General features: G+C 37.1%; 1 protein-coding gene across 1 annotated transcript in view; it reads right to left on the bottom strand.

The window, feature by feature from the left end:
- dok4 (docking protein 4) overlaps positions 1–7596 on the bottom strand; it is a 52282-nt gene extending 44686 nt beyond the window's left edge. Inside the window, exon 1 of the mRNA XM_065267666.2 lies at positions 7237–7596. The gene's annotated coding sequence lies outside the window, so the exon portion shown is untranslated. The remainder of the gene's footprint in view (positions 1–7236) is intronic.
- Positions 7597–20109: the final 12513 nt, after the last annotated feature.

The raw sequence follows: 20109 nt of genomic DNA, 5'->3' as shown, positions 1-20109 counted from the left end.
TCCTTTATAAACGGAAAATTGTCTCTCGGTTTAATTTTCAATTCTACGTGTTTAGGTTGTTGCTTTAGAATTTCAGGTTTTGGAACAAACAGAAAAATGACGGCTTGTTCTAATTTTCCATTTCTGTGTTTGCGCTTGCGGCTGGAACGTACCATTATCGCCGGGGGTGGAGTGTAGTCTACAGCCGGTCACGGACCCACAGCGCTATCGCGTTAAATCTCACCATATTTATCTCCTCTATGTATATTACACATTTATTAAATATATTTTGAATAACAATGATGCCTGTAAACATTTATCTATCGGACCTCGGTTGCCGTTTTGGTTTTTATCAGTAGATGGCGATGTAACGACCTGGCAGTAAGTGCATGCACTCAAGACGTGATGGATAAACCTGTATCTGCCGCAGTTCAGCCTGCATAATGGCTCGAAAATTTTAATCATGTTACCCCGATATATTACGAGCCTGGTAGCGAGTCAGGTTTGTCACCTGAAAGTTGCCGTTTCGAGTCTCACGGGCGGCCGCTTGTGCAAGGCACCTTCCATTGCTCCCCGGGGGCTGGGCGCCCACTGCTCCGGGTGTGTGTTCATAACTGGCAGTGCGTGTGTTGCTTACTTACTGGATGCATTCCATATTTTAAACCATGTCACTTTTGTTTTCCTTTTTAAAAAACTTTATTAGGGTATGAGCCGCGAATGCCCACCCCGTGACGCCTGCCCTGTTATATTGGCTCATTTACTAACCATATTAATATTTGAGATATCCACAGTGTATCCATTCCCAGCTCTTCTACCAGCTAACAGATCACACCTACAGTAGTGTTAAAAACATGGTACTAATAAAAGTGAATAAATTGCGAAAAAAATATAAAGTGAGATTATTTCTTTATTTTAAATGTATTGAAAACATTACACATTCAATTCCAAAACAAAGCATTAACAACTTAAAGGTGGTTTCCCGGACAGGGCTTATCCTAGTCCCAGACTGAAATGCATGTTTGAGCTGCCTTAATTTAAAACAGTATTCACAGTTCCTGTCAATTTTTAGGTTTGTGTCAGAAACTGCATTTGTAATGTCACCCCACAAGTTTTTAATGGTGCAGAGAGATCAGAGGATTGAGTTGGCCACTTTATAATCTTAATCCTTTTTGTCTGGAACCAGATTTTGCCCTCTTGCTTTTGTGTTTGTTGTCTTGTTGACACCCATTTTAGGGGCATTCCTCTTCGGCAAAGGGCAACATAATCTCTTCAAGTATACTACAAACTGATCCATGTTCCCTTGTATTTGATAAATAGTCCCAACACGGCAGTATGAAAAACATCCCAATCCCATGACTTTTACAACGCCATGCTACACTGTACTGTGGCTTGAATTCAGTACCCGGGGGTTGCCTGAGGTTCTGTAAAGACCCCAAAAAGAAAGATTTTAATCTTATCAGGCCACAAAATTTTACACTATTTTTCTTTGGGCCAGCTGATGTATTGATGTAATTCTATAGATGTCTTTTTTTCAACAGTGGTGCTTTACTGGGGCTTCTTGCATCAGTGACTGTCACAAGATCATCATCTTTTATCTTTCTAAAGGTTTTCAAATTTTTAATCAAATTGCTCTGTTCCTCTGAGCAATGTTTGAAACGACCCATTTTATTTAGAAATTCAGCAGCATATTATATATTTTATAACAATGGGCAAAACATTTCTCTCTTCTCTCTTCTTCTCTCTTTCTTAATAAAGGACAGAAAGAAGCTGTTTTCACAGGTTGAACTCATTTTAAACTTCATACTGCTATTATTTTGATCACGCCACTTTCAATAAATGAATCACTCAGAGCAAGTAATGTGGATCCAATGGCTCTATTTTTTTCTATAAATAATTTCCAGAAATATTACTACTACTAATAACAATAGTGGTTTATCAGGTTACTGATGTTGCACTGCTATTTTTTTAACACCACTGTTTATGATCATGCAGCATCAAATTATAAAATGTTTGCAATTTATTCACCTTTATTAGTACACTACCATGTTTTTAACACCACTGTAGGTGTGATCCGTTAGCTGGTAGAAGAGCTGGGAATGGATACACTGTGGATATCTCAAATTTTAATATAGTAAATGAGCCAATATAACAGGGCAGGCGTCACGGGGTGGGCATTCGCGGCTAATAAAGTTTTTTAAAAAGGAAAACAAAAGTGAAAGTGACATGGTTTTCAAGTAAGGAATGCATCCAGTAAGTAGTCAACACACGCACTGCTAGTAAGTCATGACACCCGGAGCAGTGGGCACCCAGCGCCCGGGAAGCAATGGGTAAAGTGCCTTGCTCAATGACACGTCCCAAGCGGCCGCCCGTGAGACTCGAAACGGCAACTTTCAGGTGACAAACCTGACTCGCTACCTCGTAATATATCGGGGTAACATGATTAAAATTTTCGAGCCATTATGCAGGCTGAACTGCGGCAGATACAGGTTTATCCATCACGTCTTGAGTGCATGCACTTACTGCCAGGTCGTTACATCGCCATCTACTGATAAAAACCAAAACGGCAACCGAGGTCCGATAGATAAATGTTTACAGGCATTATTGTTATTCAAAATATATATAATAAATGTGTAATATACATAGAGGAGATAAATATGGTGAGATTTAACGCGATAGCGCTGTGGGTCCGTGACCGGCTGTAGACTACACTACACCCCCGGCGATAATGGTACGTTCCAGCCGCAAGCGCAAACACAGAAATGGAAAATTAGAACAAGCCGTCATTTTTCTGTTTGTTCCAAAACCTGAAATTCTAAAGCAACAACCTAAACACGTAGAATTGAAAATTAAACCGAGAGACAATTTTCCGTTTATAAAGGACTCATGAAAATTGAAAAATGAAAGTTTGAAACCAATTTTTCATTTGATTCATTTTGATGGTGCAAATTGAAAAAAGAACTGAAAAGCGTTACACGGACCCACTATAGGTGTGTCATTATATTTCTGCTGCCTACTGCTGTGATATCATACAAAAAGTGGGAGCGAGCATCGTTGGAATGCAGTGTTTCCAATACACTCATGTATTTGTCAATCTGTCACAAAATCTAAATTGAACACCACAGATAGACGTTTGCACATCACGTTTATCACTACCTCTCATGACAGTTTCTGTACAAACACCTATGGCGTCAGTCGATTTGCCACAAACTGCAAGGAAAACACTGGTATGAGGTTCCTGATTCTCAGCCTGTGGATGTTTTTCACAGCTAAAAGAAGTTTGAGAACTTACATCAAAGCAAAGACGACAACAGGTTTGCTCAAGACAGCGCAAGCTAAAGCTAATCTTGCGTTGATCAGCAATGACCCTGGTAATAATGATATTCTCAGACCAATCTACAATGTTTGCATGTCACGTTTTAGTATCGGCTCAGCTCGCTTGGAACCCCAACCGAGGTGGTACTGTCTCAAGATGCACAAAAGTATTGTTTTTTTTGTAAGGGTTGTTTGTAAAAACTACTAAGATGTCCTAAAAGGCCTAGTCCTGAATTAATCTAAACCCTGTCTGGGAAACTGCCCCTATCTGCGTTAACTTAGTGATCTCCCATCAGTAAGTTTATTACTTTTCCAAGACATCAGAATTTAAATTTTGTCTTGTGGACAATAAATAAATTAAATAAACAGAGAGTTATAATGGGATAATTCAGAGCCATATCTTGGGACCAGCATTTCATAAAGACCTAGACTCTTTTGGCCAAGCTAAGCAGCCACCTAACAATGCCCTGGTAAATATCCAGAACACCCAGGCACTGTGGTAAAATTTTTTGTATATTACCAAGCACTAGTCATGTGAAATATGCTTGCGTAATGTAGTTGTGTCTTAAGCAGTGATTTTCTACACTGACAAGTACAGCAACAAATAAATACTTTAAAATAGGAGTTTGATGGCATCATCACCGTTTATCATTAGCTGGCCTTTTTACATTGACTTAAAACACAGGAAGGACTGATATAAACAGGAAACTGCAGTTTGGCAAATCTTCTTTAGCAGAGTCAGCTGATGAGACTGTAGAAAAATAACATTATGAGAGCTTTACAGAAGCACTATATTCAGCAAGACCCACAGACATGCACTATATTCAACTGGATTTATAGACATACACTACAAAAGCACTATATATTTAGCTGGGCATATAGACATACGTTCGACTGGACGTATAGAAAAAGTGTGTCAGCTGCAAAGTGAAATAGTATTTTTAAACTGGTATTATCAATCTACCAAGACAAAATCAGAGTATGGCATGTGAGGAAAGGAAGAGAGGCCACTTGTCCTGTATGACATGCTGTACTTCAGGCACAGACACACATACCTGCACTTTATCTTACACACAGACACAATATCACACAGAACATTCGGTCCCTCGACTGGGTCTTCTGTCAGGGTCAGAGCCATTTACTGTATCCAATCCATCACCACAGATTTCTACATGAATGTTACCTTCAAACCCACACTCTTGCACACATACACACACATAACGGTCATAAATATGTTTTTGTAAATACATCAAAAACAGCCATTCTTTAGGGTCCATACTTATTTAACCGTATAAAAAAAAAATCACAAACATAAATAAGCTTCAAATTAAAAACAATTTTTCACAAAGGATTGTTAATCCACATTAAAAATGTATGCCTTATAATTAAAACACACTTTATAGAAATCCTATGTGTATTTCAATCTCCATGCAGTTCGATAAACACCAACCTGACTTTTGAAATATGCACTCAGGCATGACAGACAGCAGCGTAGGGACTCTGTACCATGTACAGTATGTGTGCCGAAGCTCTTGGGGGGGAGCAGAAATCCAAACAAATCAATGCAGGCAGAGGCCAGGAGAGACCGAGCCTCCGTCACCCGCAATTACTGCATCATAGAAACAAACAGTGTGGAAGCGAACTGGAAGCAAAAGGCAATGTCTGCTGCCTAGCAGGTAATATCATAGTTTTGCAGATGCGTGCATGCGCAAGGCCGAAGGGGGGGGTCTGGATACAATCACACAGGCAGGTTTGCTGGGTTTAGTAGTGCAGGCAGGCCACTCTGTAATTTACAGAGGTGGAATGCAGCATGCAGCCGCGGGTGCTAATTACAGAGTGTTCATCTCTCTCTCTCTCTCTCTCTCTCTCTCTCTCTCTCTCTGTGAGCCAACCAACCAAAACCAGCCGACTCCCACACTACTCTGCTGTCAGCTGCAACCTTCAGACAAAATGCAGAAGTGCAAACACACACCAGGACAGCTGTTTGAATAATACGTCTAATATGACTCCGGTAACTATGCACGCAACAAAACCCACATGATGGTTTTCATGTATGTAAGGATTTGTAATAAACTCCACATTAAAAAACCCTGAAAACGTACTGGTAATACTCAAAAGTCATCATCACTCTTGAAACATTTTCCTTTAATGCTCTTTTAGGCATTATTGGGCATTTTGCTGCACACACATACATGCTTTCTCTTGAATGGCAAAGATCTCTCCAGCCACCAAAGCACATGCATTGATGCTTATTTCCATCAATGAAATGCAAGTCCTCCTTCACTAAATGGAAATGCACTTTGTGTCCGATTTATGCATGCAGATTCATCCCTCCCCCACAAACACACTGCAAACCTATAAAAGTATTAGATACAGTTGAATTAAGTGTGTGTGCGCGTGCATAGCAACCGTATCCACTGAGCCCACTAACCAAATTTTGTTTTACTAGACGAGTCTATCTATAATAACAGGAAGAGTTTAAGCCTGCAGTACAAAAGTCCAGACACTTAACCAAGTAAACAGTCCTTTAGGGCTAAAGTTTAAAGTTACAATTTGTGTATTATGTGGAAGTCTAAAATAGAGAAGACACAAAGATTGAACACAAGATGTTTTTGTGCTTTACAGGCTAAACTCATTACAGATTTCTTATGGTCTCAAACAAATGAGATTTAGAGTTACTTAATTAGATTCCCAACAATTTACCTTATTACTAATTTATTTATTTACTAATGCCAGAATGTGCTATTAATGCCTCTGATTCATAAATCTTACACCACGAATACAAGCCTTTTTTCTAACGGTGATTTAATAAAAGTCCTGTGACAGGGATGACATTTATCTAATCGACCTTTTTAATCTCTTTCAAGCATTAAACAAGCAGTCAGGTTCAGTTTAAAGAGGTTAGAGGTTAATAGGACTTTATCCTCTATAATCTTAATTGTGCTCAAAAGCAGTTTACCTATGATAACAGCAACACAGTAATAAGCTAACCGAAAAGATGTTTTTCACTTCCGAGTTCCGAGTTTGTATGGTCCAACAGTCGAGGAGGATTTTCAGACTATTTATTATGAGCTTAAGTGAAGCTGTTTTTGCAAAGTGAGATAAGGCTCAGATTAAACGCTGTCGTTTTATCAGCGTACAGCACATTCAAAAGACACTGCTTTAATTTAATGAACAGCCCGGAAGACAAAATGCAAGGCAATTATTTCCCATAGTTGGACACTCGTGTGAAACGATGGACAATAAGGACAGTAAGTAGGGAAATAATGTAGGCAGAAACCGCGCTCTTTGTTTTGCCTCAGGCTGCGTCTCAACATCTAGAGAGCTGTCTATCTAGACAGCATTCTTCAGCATCACAGACGCGTGCAGCGGATTAAACATTTAGATGTCCGTCACAATCAACCGTGCATATAAGTTCATTATAGGCAGTTTACTAGGTTTATAGACACAAGCATTGTCTCGTCTAAAGTGAGTCGAGGTACCTGATGATGACCACAGACAATAATGAATGCATGCATGTTAAATTAAATTTCTAGTGGACCGCAAATGGTAAACATATATATTAATAAACAGGCTAATGAATAAAATAAATACATCTTTTTCACTTTATACAAAGGCGCATATTCATAGCTGTCAACTTGCAACATCACTGAGCCTGTCAGACAGCCGAAGCAGCCGAAATACAGCGCAGAAAAGCAGCAAGATTATATTGATATTTAACAAACAAATATTTCAACAAATGCTATTCAATTTTCTATCTCCGTGTGTGAATTTTACGATGGATGCTGTTGCACAAAAAGTTGTTCAAGAGAAAATTATGTATTGAATTCAACGTTTTCCCAATAGTAAATCTTATTTAAAATTCTTCTTTTTTGTTTTCTGTTGTTTTAATGTTTGGAGACATAGACATGGCCTTAAACAGCAGATGAACTTTCATAAGCCTACCTGGATGATGTTGATGAAGGTGCGGCCCCTCTCCGAAGAGACTGCTGCTCATAAAGGTGGAAAATGCAATGTTTTTGGTCTGCGTACTAACAGAGACGCAACATGAGCAAATTTTCTTTTGGGCTTCAGATCTGCTGTCAGTAATCCAAGTTACTCTTCTCGGTTGTCGTCTTGTGTTTCGGGACGAGACGCCGTGTACCGCGCCTGAACCTCCAACTCTGAACACACGGCTGTTACACGCTCAGCTGTCTGTCTCCAGCCCGAACAGACAACAAAAGTCCAGCCTTTACCGTAACGAGTCGGAGAAGAGCGCACATAAAACCCGCAAATCTTCAACGTGTTTGACAGATGTAAGTCAGAAGCTGCTATCTTATCAGACACGGAGTTCAAGAAGAACATTTCTTTGATATTCCATATTTACCTGATAGTGTAGACATCCGGAGTCCAAAATAGACACCGACAGGGTGATCAGGACCCGAACGCGATTCAGTCCAACAGAACTACTTTTGTAACACGGCTACCTCAAGTAAATAATTAGACACGAAACTGTCATTTTAAATATTTTGGCAGCAGTTAAGCATTTAGTTTGTGTTGGAATGAAGAGACAGCGGAGGGATACATTTAACATATTTAGGCTAGTACCGGTCAAGACGATTCGACCACGGAAGCGCGTTTAAACGGTTGTGATCCAGAATAAAAAAAACTGAAAGTCAGGACTGACCAATCAGAATAATTGATTTTGAATCATTTAATACATTTTATTGTGACAGTAACAATAAATGATTTATCGCAACTTTAGCTTTTTTTAAGTTTACTTACAGTTAACATAACTTTCATATCTTTTATTTAGTAACAAAAAAGAGTTTAATGTCAAACAACAAATAATGTTTTCCCAACAGTATTGTTGTGGCTCCATGAAAACCAGAAAAACTAATGTCATCTGACCTTGTGGAGACAAATCTTCATAAATCTTTCTTGGGTACAGTGATTTAGTGGTTAAAGACATGGGCTAGTAACCAAAAGGTCGCAGGTTCAAAACCCAAAAGGGGTGATTCATGAACTACCATAACTGTGCCCTCGAGCAAGGTGCTTAAACAAAGATACATTGATGGGGAGGGCTTTTCTGTAGTAAGTGTACTACAGGTTCTTCTGAATAGATATTAGTAATACATAGCAAATACAGTAAATAATAAACAATGTAAAAATAATTTTAGTAATCATACAGTACAGTCAGTCTGTGTCAACATATATGAAGAGTTTGGTTCAAAAACGCAATATACGGCATTTAAAAAAATAGTTATCACCAAAATCAGTATTGTATCAGGTCAGTATTTAAAAGTAAAAATTTAATTCTTCCCAAACCACAATAAACGCCAGTCCTCATTCTCTGCAGAATGCAATAAATCCGCTTAACCAATCACAGTGCACCATTACATGCACTGTAAACCAAGGGCACCACTTTGAATACACACAGAATCCTAGTTTTCCTCATTTACTTTGTACTTCGTGATCAACAAACAAAAACAAAATACTTTTGATGGCATTGATAAACCTGTGGTGGTTTTCTGTGGCGGGGAAGAAACGTAAGCCATCAAAATTGAATAATTTACGTGAGAGGCACTCGGTCGAAGGAAAAATCCGTCAGTTGTTTGTTCTCACACAACAGTATCAAGCTTCTGTCATGCTAACACATTGACCCCAGGGGATCTTATGAAAAACTTTACATTATTTTATTTGAAGTCAATGAAAATCGAGCAGGACCAAAACATTTTACAGCTGATCGCTAAAAAAAAAAAAGTTTCAGTGACGACGTCCCAAGGATGACAGCAGCAATGACAGTGTTATTAATATGACAAAGTAAGTGTTTTGTTAAATGCCATTAATGTTTATTTTTTAATCAGTGTATACCACTAGTCAACTAAATGAATATAACATGGCAAAGATGAATGCACATTAATATATTGATTCAATAAATTTATAGGATTTATACGTCATGGATTTATTGCATTTTCAGAAAGAAATTTCAGTTTTTATAATAAATCTTGAATTTTCGAATTTTTAATGTTATTATAACCTAAAGATGCAATGTGAAAGTTTGTAAAAGAAAATAGTGGTTTTCATTTTCTCAATTTCTTGTTATAGAAAGTGCCGTGCGGATTACTTTTGCAAAGGATGGATGCACATTCTTTGAACTTGAAGGAGCGGACCCAATATTCATCTATTATAAAGATTGGAAGAGGTAGGACATTTATGTAAAAGGATGGACAAATGTAACTCGGGTGGCTTCAGTGTGAGTAAATCCTGGAGTAATTTTCTTTTTGGCCAAACTATCCCTTTAAGGTGGCATTTGGGAGATGGCCATGGAAGTGTTACCTGTACGCATTCTCACACATTCAGTAGCAGTGAAAGTATTCACATGGTGCGTGATACCCAAGAGAGTCATAAAGGAAAAATGATGGATCTTTAGTGGGGCATTCAACCAAGCCTGCTGTTGCTGATGCTGAAGTTTCTAGGCAAGATACATCATCATCACTCACAATGAAAAGTGATCAGTGTTTTTAAGAGCAATGCATGAACATTTAAAGGATTTGGAGGATGTCGAAAGACACAGTAGTTATTGAGACAAAGCATGAAACCTTTTTTTTTCAAGTTTTGAGATAAGAATTTATTGGCCCCAGATGGTTTATAGTGGAACATGTGTATGATTATATGGACCACTTGGGGTTATCTTAAAATGGTGACAGTAAAAATTTTTTTGCTCTGTCCTTGTCCTCGGTTCTCATGGTAACAGAGTCAGGTAATATGATGCACAGCGAGGCAGCGAAGAAGAACCACAGTAAGGGATTACGAACCAATATAAGGAATAAAGCTCAATTATAGCAGCTAAATAGGCAGGTTGCCAACTTACATTGCTTGGCTTGTCATCATGGCATGTGGTTATTATCAAAGCACTTTAAATGAGTATGAAATTCAATTCAGATCTCAGTCTCAAAATCTTTAAATCACTCAGGGCTAACTGGCCTCTTTCTTCAGGGTTTTATCTTTATGTAAAATGTACCGACTTAATGAGAATGGAAAAAGAGCTTTGTACACATGCAACCTCTTGTTCTAGAGAAAAGAAAGTAAATAGGGGGTGATTGGGAATGGTTGAGGATGGGGGGATGGACGGAATTTGTTTCCGATAAATGGTGCCACCCCACTGATAAGAGTGTGCGATAATGTTGACAGAGGGAGACAGCGGGGGACAAGAGACAGACATGAGGGCAAGTGATGACAGGCAAAGGCTCATGCCCGCATGCTTGCAATTACACACACACAAACATTCATGCACGCACGCAAGCACGTACACACACAATTCTTAAATCTTATAGGCTTAAATCTGTTTTTAGATTTAAATCATTTAACCCTTAAATGATTAACTAAAATTATTAACTTCCTGTTCAGGAATAATACACCATGCTTTAATAATTGAGTGCTTTACATACTGTATATTGCATAGTGCTAAATTTACATTAGCTTTAGGCTACTTTATATGCCTTCAACATTTTTGTAAAGTTTTTGTCCTACTGCATTTAAATAAATAGATATTAAAAAGATCCTAGTTTCATTGTATTCCCAATAGGCTGTGCAATATTGAAGAAAAATGCGATATGCAATAACACGCTAAATAATGTGATATTCTATATGATATTTATTTTAGGTGTTATTTAAGTTTTATTTAAGGGTCAAATAATGCCCTGTTATATAGTGTCAGGTGTGCCTAAAATATATCTGTGACGTTTCAGCTCAAAATACCCCACAGATCATTTGTTATACAGTAGCATGTTTACTCCTATTTGGGCGGGAGTAAAAACGTTTTTTAAATGCAAATGAGCTACTGATTTCGGTTAAAATAGACCTGATTTTTGTGAATACCGTCTGGGACAAAAGTATCTTTAGCTGCATTAGTGCTACAATGTGCTAACAAACACATTTAGGAAAGCTTTTGGGTAAAGTTAACCAGTCAGTCACTGGCTGTGGACAGAGTTTTGTCAGTATGACATCACATTAAGAAGAGAATCAAAACAGCATGTCTAATGAGACTGCTCTATTTTAATGAAGCTCGGGAGGAGGAGCATGGTCATGTAATCTAACCACTCAGCATAAAAAGTCTCTATATATAAAGCCATCCCTCGCCTCCGTCCTATTAGGTAAGTTTTTGCAGCATCCCTCCTCCTCCCCATCGCCTAACTCTCTGCTGGTACATCAAGTTTAAGAAAAGGGAGTACTCCGGGTTCGGGCTAATATTCCAAGCTAAGAGCCCTCCCTTTGGACAGCATGCCAAATATCTCATTATCCTGTTGATGACATGTTAATGCGAACTCGTGAAATTGGGATTAAAAAAGGAGTGGGTGTTTTTTTCATTGTAAGGTGGTTGTTTTCACACTTCCAACACACATTTATGTCCATACCTTGTAAAAGTGGATTTTACTGTACTAGTTTTGTCTGACAAGAACTTTTATGAATTTTGAAGTATAAATGCTAGAAACAAAATGCCAACCTTAGGCTACAAGCAAACTACACTACGGTCTCTCGATATCAACATCATGACCACCAAGCTTCCGACAGCTCTTTCAAACTTTATTAAACTCATTTAAAAACATGTTCTCTGGGGTGTATTCCAAAAAACTGGTTATGTGGCTTACCCGGGTATATTTGAGAGTAAGCAAGTCTGCTTCAGTTCTAAAAACAGTTAACTTTCGGGTTATGTAAGTAACCATAGCAACTTAGCAAAATCCTCACTGAGGATAACCTGCCCAGGATAACTAATGTTAGTTTATTTTAGTTTATGACACTAAGCTTCGGAGGATGTCTGCACATGCGTGCACTTATGATAAGCGGGCAGCACATATTTTGTGCAATACTATAATATTAAAACTTTTGTTTTATTACATTTACAGTTGCAGATTATGATTGCTGTCTATTTCTGTCTTAGTAAATGTGTTTACTTTTTGAAAATAAAATATATATATATTTAAAAATAATTGATTGTTATTTGTGATAAGACTTAATAATCCTATATATTTACATATACATGTATTATTATTATTATATCTCCAAACATCAGTGGATGTATAAATGAAACACACTTTACAATTAGATCAGTTCATTAATGTTACAATACAACACAATAAATGTGTGTGCAAATACATTGCTTTGTTGAGCCTGAAATTTTAACATATGATACCTAACTGACAATGTTCAAATGCTACAGTAAATGGGTATAACAGATGCCCTTAATGCCTGTCCTTTGGTAAAAAAAATAATTGATTATTTACTGAGGGACAGAAGTTACCCCTGCCTGCAGTCTCTAATAGACATGTGCACTTAACCTGACTCACAGAATGACACAGGTGAAGCGCAGGCATTATTAAACACTGATCCACTGAATGACAGAGATGAAGCACAGGGATGTGCATTTATCACTGACCCACAGTAACACAGGTGAAGCACAGACTTCATTAGGTGACACCCACTGGAGTGGTCAGAGATTTCCTATTATCAGTTAGAATCAGGTACATAATGAAATGAAATTATAAATATATATTTCATAGTGTCATTTTTGTTTTTTAAACATGCACTTCAGATCCTTGGCCTCCTCTCTACATTTTATTTATAGTTGGTCTTTCTCTAAATCAAATTTTTTTGCAGCTACTTTCCTCAGCTTTTATTTTTAGACAAAAGGAAATGGAGATATTTGAATAGATTAAATTATAAAGGACATATTGGAACATACTGTATATAACATATTACTATGGGCACTAATGTAACATTTCCATTCTCCACTTCTGTCAGAGCAGATCCTATAATCGTCCAATGCAAATTAATGATTATTCTTAGTGTAGTGTACCGAAATGCATTACACAAAATGTATTAATAAATGAATTAATTTGATTTGTTTTGTAATCAAGTGTTTCACACTTCTATCCCAATCCTAAAACGTTAATTTAGCCAGAAATCATTGGTTTATATGATCTTTTTCATTTGAAAACTTTTAAGTTCTCTTCCGGTTACATGGTTACAGACAGCCAATCCATTAACAATGCCATTATGTTGTCACCGTGGGCGTGCATTAACTCTGGGTTACTTTCAGCGGGTTTACTGAACTAACTCTAAATTGTGTTTCTGGAATACACCCCTGATAAAGACATACATTGTGTATGAATCTTTGTTGGGAATTGTGCCCATGTTGCATTGTTTTTGAGATCTTCATGCGTGATGACATTTAAAGTCCCCAACGTCAGTAGTCAGCAATTTGTTAGCAACCAACCACCCTTTTAAGACAGGTAAAAGCTTTGAAAGTCACGAGTAATGATATTACTGGTGTGTTTTATGTCGTAGAATAAAACGTGAAAATATCTTGGGTAACCCAAGATCTTATTTAGGGTGTTTAACCAAAACCCCATTGAAAAACCCAATACGTTTGGGACGATGGAAATGTAAGTGCTTAAACTCGCCTCCGGGTTTTGCCTACAAAAATAAGTCATCCCTGCAGCTCTCTATTCCCAATAGTAAACACAATAAATATAATCAGGCAATACATGCACTGGACCAACTAGCATTAGGCCTACATGATAATCATAAGCATCTATGCTTATGGCTCTCTCTATTGTACAGACTTTCTGGTTTAATTGAGTGCAGAGAACAAACACTTAGGAGACACAGCAGCAGTCTAAAAGCATCCAGTGTGAGACGTTTCATAAATGAGTGTAATCGTGACCATATGGCAGCTTTTGAGAGACTGAACCACATGTCTGGAAAAAATATCACTGACTCCTAATTTCGCACGGCACGGCAAAATCAAGATCTGCCAAACTGTCTATGCTAAATCCATTTATACCAGTTTTCTAACACATCATAATACATGAAGACATTCAAAATACATTAAATACATACAAAATATTTTAACAGTCAATCGACTGCTGCTGCAGAATGGTGCAAACAAAAAAGTTTTTTTTTAATAATATATAATATAGAAATAACTAAAACTCCAATGTGTTCGGAGGTAAGGAGGCATGTGGGAAGTGCACACAGTAAACTAATTGTTGATTGGAAAATGTCTTGAAAAACATCTGACCTAATCTAAACAGATTTACCATAAATAAAATAATACCTTATTCTCATCATATGTTAAACACTTACATCAATTCCACAAAATCCTTTTTACAGCCTTTCTTGTCTTTATTTTCCTAATTTTTTTTACAATATTAAATGTCTCCTTTCCGTGCCTTTAACATGTCATAATTTTTTACATCCTTTCATTGGAGTGCTATAGATTTAGCCCGCTGTAAATGTTTATGTCACTGCTAATTATGTCATCAGTCACGGCAGTCCTAATGTACTGTTCACAGGTTCGAGTCCAATGTTTTTGCAAGCCATGCAGCTTTTTATTTCAGAGCATTATCAAGTAGAAAATAAAATCTCAATGCAGTCGTACAAAAATGAAATACAGTAATAATTGCCAAAAAGCAGAGCGACTTGCAATTTGTGACCTCATTAAAAACCAGCTGCATATCAGGGGAGTAATTTCATATAGGAAATTTTATTTAATTCACAGTCATGAACCAAGGAAGCTGTTCAATTGAGAGCGCCGCAACAACAGTGGGATATCTTCATCTTAGTGCAACACAGGGAGTTTTCAGCTTTCACTGTTTTACTAGCAGTGCTATGCAAGAAAAAACATCAAATAAGAAAATTGCCGGACCAGCACCAGATTTGAGGAAGTTGAATTGCCTGATATATTTTTGTCTTTGTATAGAAAATCTTTTTCTCACTCTATTGCGTTTGAAATGCTTTATGTTAGAGTTTTCCCTTCCCATTGAGCTTCACAAACTCTGACCTCTAACAAGATTCTCCAGTATTAGTAAGCCCATCACTTTCTGCATCCACTTGTTCAAATATGGATTTTAACACTGAATGTTTGTTGTACAGTTGTTGTTTTAATACATTGAGCTATTGCTTAGTGAATGCTATGAAACAGAGGCAGAACAATGAATGAATGAATTCTACAGTAAACAGAAAAACAAACAACTAGACGACTCACCGAGGAAAGAAAACAGGATGGGAATATCCACACCCACTCAACATACAAAGAAACAAAATAGGCCCACATTTTTGGTTATGCAATAACATTTTACTCGAAATTATCAAGTAAGTATGAACTGAGAGAAGCTGTTGCTCTTTTGCTAAATTTGAGCATTACTTATGGAGAATTTTGGATCACTATTAATATAGTGTATCCAAAACCTAAGAGGAGGTTTTTCACAAAAATAATTGCTGGAAATAGTCTCCTAATTTACCAGTTGAAGAAGAACAGCTCCAATGCAAATTAAGAAAGAATAAAAGTGGATCAGTGAGGAGAAAAACATTCCCACTGCTTGATAAATTAGGTGGGATTTCTTTTTCTCATTTATAGGCAGATGGTTAATGTTGCCATATCAGTTGGTGGGCTGTTCAGAAATGATAGGATGACGCGCACCTAGAAGCCAGACGAGCGATATACAAACTGTCCTGAGAATGAAGCTCAAATCAGAAATTTATGGTGTATTTATTTTATCTTGGCATTGTCTTGGTGAAGAAATCTTGTTGCAAGATAACACATTTTACAGTGATAAAAGAAGCGTCTTTTATCTGTCTGCATGATAGATGGAAGTGCTAAAACGAAAGCAACTCTTAAATTACATGAAGCCCTTTTGGCCACCATGCAAGAACCTGGCACTGTCTCTCTCTGTCTCTCTCTCTCTCTCTCTGTCTCTCTCTCTCTCGTTAATGGGCTAAAGCAAAGCAAACTGCTGTTCTTCACAAAAAGGCTAACATTCACATAGGGATTCAAATTTACACTTGTACGTGCATGCAGAGAGCTTAACATTATTATTTCACAAGCAGAAAATGAGGTCCTGGCCACGGTTTGTTTTCTCAACAACTATCACCACAGGTTGCCCTGCCTGGCGAAAATTACATATGGTGAGAAAGCAATAAAGCTTTCATTTTTTTGTACACGTTGTGACCATGCTCTCTGTGACACCTTAAAAATCGTCAACTTTATAGATGTCAGCTATTTCTACCTGATCTGACTAAAAATACTTTTTATTAACCCAATGTGTTATATTTAGGGCTGTCAATAGATTAATCTTGATTAATCTCATACAAAATAAAAGTTTGTGTTTATATAATATATTTGTATGTGTACTGTGTGTACTATATATGTATAAATGTAAGAAAAAATATATATATAATTATTTCTATTTTTTATTATTTCTATCTATTTCATTTCTTTCTATTTTATATTTCTTTGCATTAAAAAACAGTTGGGGCCAGCTCAGTGGGTAGCACTTTTGCTTCACAGTAAAATGGTCCCCGGTCTAATCCCTGGCTAGGTCAGGTGGCCTTATGTGGATTTTGCATGTTCTCCCTGTGTCTGCCCATGCAGGTTTACTCCGGGTACTCCAGTTTCCTCCCACAGGCCAGAAACATGCAGGTTAGGTGAATTGGAGATGCCAAAATGCCCCTCACCCAACTTGTGTATGGATTGACCAGCTCTCACCAAAGATACCGGAATGGCGTGAAGAACATACAAGCAGAAAAAAAGTTGCTTTATGTTACCACATAAAGGACAAGTAGTGAATAACATAAAGCCGGCAGGTTTTTATCCCACACTAAATCCCAACAGGGACCATGTATCAACCTTTAGGGATGTATTTGCAATAACAACCATCTGGTAGTACGTTATCCCGTTTATTACACAGCTACTTGCCACGAGTAAATCTACACAGTATATTGGTTTAATATGTTGTTAAGATGTATGTTTTTAATTATGCACTTTTATATTGTATTATAAGTAATAAACAGCACCTGTCAAGTTGACTTGCAGCACCAGATGTGGTTACGTTATCAGTTTTAGGCGTTTGTTATCTGGGAATAACAAACCTGGAAATGTTGCCACTGGCCAATCATAATTAAGCGTTTCAAAGCACCATGTAATATTAAGTTAACATTTATGCATTCTTCCAATCATTTATACAGTACATATGCATTTAAGATGTGATAAAGACATTCCATTTACAGTGCAGTGTCAGAAAACTCTTCGCCAAGGGTACTAAATGTAGAATGGTGAATCTCATTTACGCAGTAAAGTTCTGAAACTAATGTAATTGTCTCTCTACATGTGTTCTGTGGCCGGCTGTGCCATTCCCCTGACTCTATTCCCACTGTCCAGTGTAATGATTCCACACCAGATCATTATTACCAGCCTCCAGCTGTCTTTGTCCCCCAATGCATGGACACAATCCAGCCGAACATCTACCAATCACCGCACCACCCAAGGCTGACATCCATAGATGTCCTTTCGTGCTGATTTTGGACTATAGTTTTCTTAACATCGCTTTCTGACAAAAAAACTTGCGTAATAAAACTGAGATCAATGAAAAAACTTGCGACTTTTAATACCCATACGGCTTAACCATACTGATGAACGTCCAACATTGATGGCAGCTCTCATTCATCTCCTCGTTCCCTCCCATCCCTGCGCTGGCACTCTTTCAACTGCTGATTTCTATTATTATTCAGAACAGACAGCCCCCATATCACCGCTACATGAGCCAAGGGAGTACATCAGCCTGTCATCTACAGTCTCCCTCTCCTTTTCTCTCCCTCATTCGTTTCGCATCTCTTTCGCTCACCCTCAATATCTGTCAGTGATTGGCAACTTGCTGTGGGGCTGTGTCAGGCTGGGGAGGCTGCAACTCTGGGTGTTGCTGTGTGGGTAGAATAACTGCACCCCAGGCACAGGGGCTGATTAATATGAAACAAAGCTAGTGTGTGCTGTGGCTTCCATCAGCCTTTCCGCAGTTTGAGCTTGGTTAACAGGTCCCCTGTGATACATAGAGAGCTAAGATAGAGAAGAGCTGTCATGTGGAAGGTCAGCTGACTAACAGGGGCATCAAACCAAGTCACACTGACAAAAATCTTAGAATAAAAGCAATTACCACCAACAAGTAAAACTTTCCTTAAAAAAGTTACATTACCACATTTTTAAACCACACCTTGCAATGGCGAGTGAAATTAGAACGTTTCAAATATTTCAGCCTTAAAATTGTATCTTACATTATTGGTGTTGAATATGTACCCGTTTTGTCATTATTGGAATGACCAACTGAACAGGTCATATGTAGTAGGAACATTTTACAAGATGAGTGGTCTCTCCAATACAAAAATGCACCTATAAAAAAATGTGAAATATTTTTTTATTATGAATGAATGTTAAATTGAATGTTAAAAGCCATCCCATCATTTAAAAAGAGCCCAATTCTGCAGAAAAACCGCAGACTTGGTAACCTTGATGTGGCACACTGCTTATAAAGTTACTAAGTGGTAAATAACTTCTCAAATTCAAAGTTTTTTCCAATTATTCTTTGTGACAGGGATGTTCAATAGCATTGTCATAATTTTTTTTAGACCAAATTTAAAGCACCTAGCAATTTAAAAGAAAGCTTTAGCTTTATTAGGGATGTTGTTTTTGGACTATATTAAGGTAAGCATAGAGAGTAAAAAGTAAAACTGCAGAGACCAGACAGAATGCGTAATGGTCTCACGAATATGCTAATTAGCCTATGACATCATCTGACAACATTCAGCAACGTTTTAAAGCAGCCTTTACTTACTTTCAATTTAAAATACTTGGCAACGCTGCTTTATGGCAATCAATATTATGCCAGAAGTGCAGTCGACACAGCTCCACTTGATAAAACATTTGCTTCATTTGGTCTTAATAAAAAAGGAACAAAAAAGGCGGAAACGTGAGGTAGTTATTTCTCTTTAACCCTTAAACAGTCAAGAGTGGAAAACGATGAGCAAAAAATCATTTCATGACATTTTTTGTATCATCTGGACTTGAAAGATATTCATTGGAATATTCAATTCAGGATTTTATGAGTTGTATCTCCCAGGATACATTGCCCTATTAACAATGCATGTGCATTACTAGTAACAATGCATGTTAATAACCCAACTAAATGTAAGTAGGTCTAACTAAGAATGACCAGTTTTTGAATGCTTCATTGGTGCTTTTTCTCTTCCACCCGCAAATAAATAAATATATATATATATATATATATATATATATATATATATATATATATATATATATATATATATATATATATATATATATATATATATATATATAAAATGTCTTGGTTCTAATACACCGCTGCACTGTCACAAAAACTTCAACTTCATCACTTTTCTCAAAATCTGAAGAAATCATTGGTATTGGCTCTATAACTCAAATTCGCTCTTATTCCTTATAATTATAATATATAATATTCCTTATAATAAAAACAGCTGTTGTGAAGCCGCGAAAGAAAATATCCAGTTAAAATGCTAAGGTGCAGTCACTTAAATATACGAATATCAGTTTAACCTGCAAATTTGATAATTTATTACATTTTTCAACTGAAAATAAAAAGATAGTAAATATTGTGTCAATATAAACAACATATAACCAAATTTTTTTCTTCAGCACCTTAAGACAATGTTCACAATTAATATTAGCAGTATAATTTTTTTTTAAGAAGAACAGTAAGATTAATATTCATTTACTTACCACAAAATCTGACTGTCCGGCATCACCAGTGGCCATGTTGGAATTAGGTCAGGCTGATCAACCGATAAAAAAAACCAAATAATAGCAAGCAAATAATGTTACCCACATATTCATGACAGACCAATGTTTGATAAGTCATATAAGGATTTGATGGAACAATCTTTTTTATGCCCCAAACAAGACACTGAAGAGAGCGTATCCCGTGGTGCACGTTGCCTGTTTAAATAAAC

This window comes from Paramisgurnus dabryanus, chromosome 2 (assembly GCF_030506205.2).
Source record: "Paramisgurnus dabryanus chromosome 2, PD_genome_1.1, whole genome shotgun sequence".
Lineage (NCBI taxonomy): Eukaryota > Metazoa > Chordata > Actinopteri > Cypriniformes > Cobitidae > Paramisgurnus > Paramisgurnus dabryanus.
This window is presented reverse-complemented; position numbering and strand designations above follow the sequence as displayed.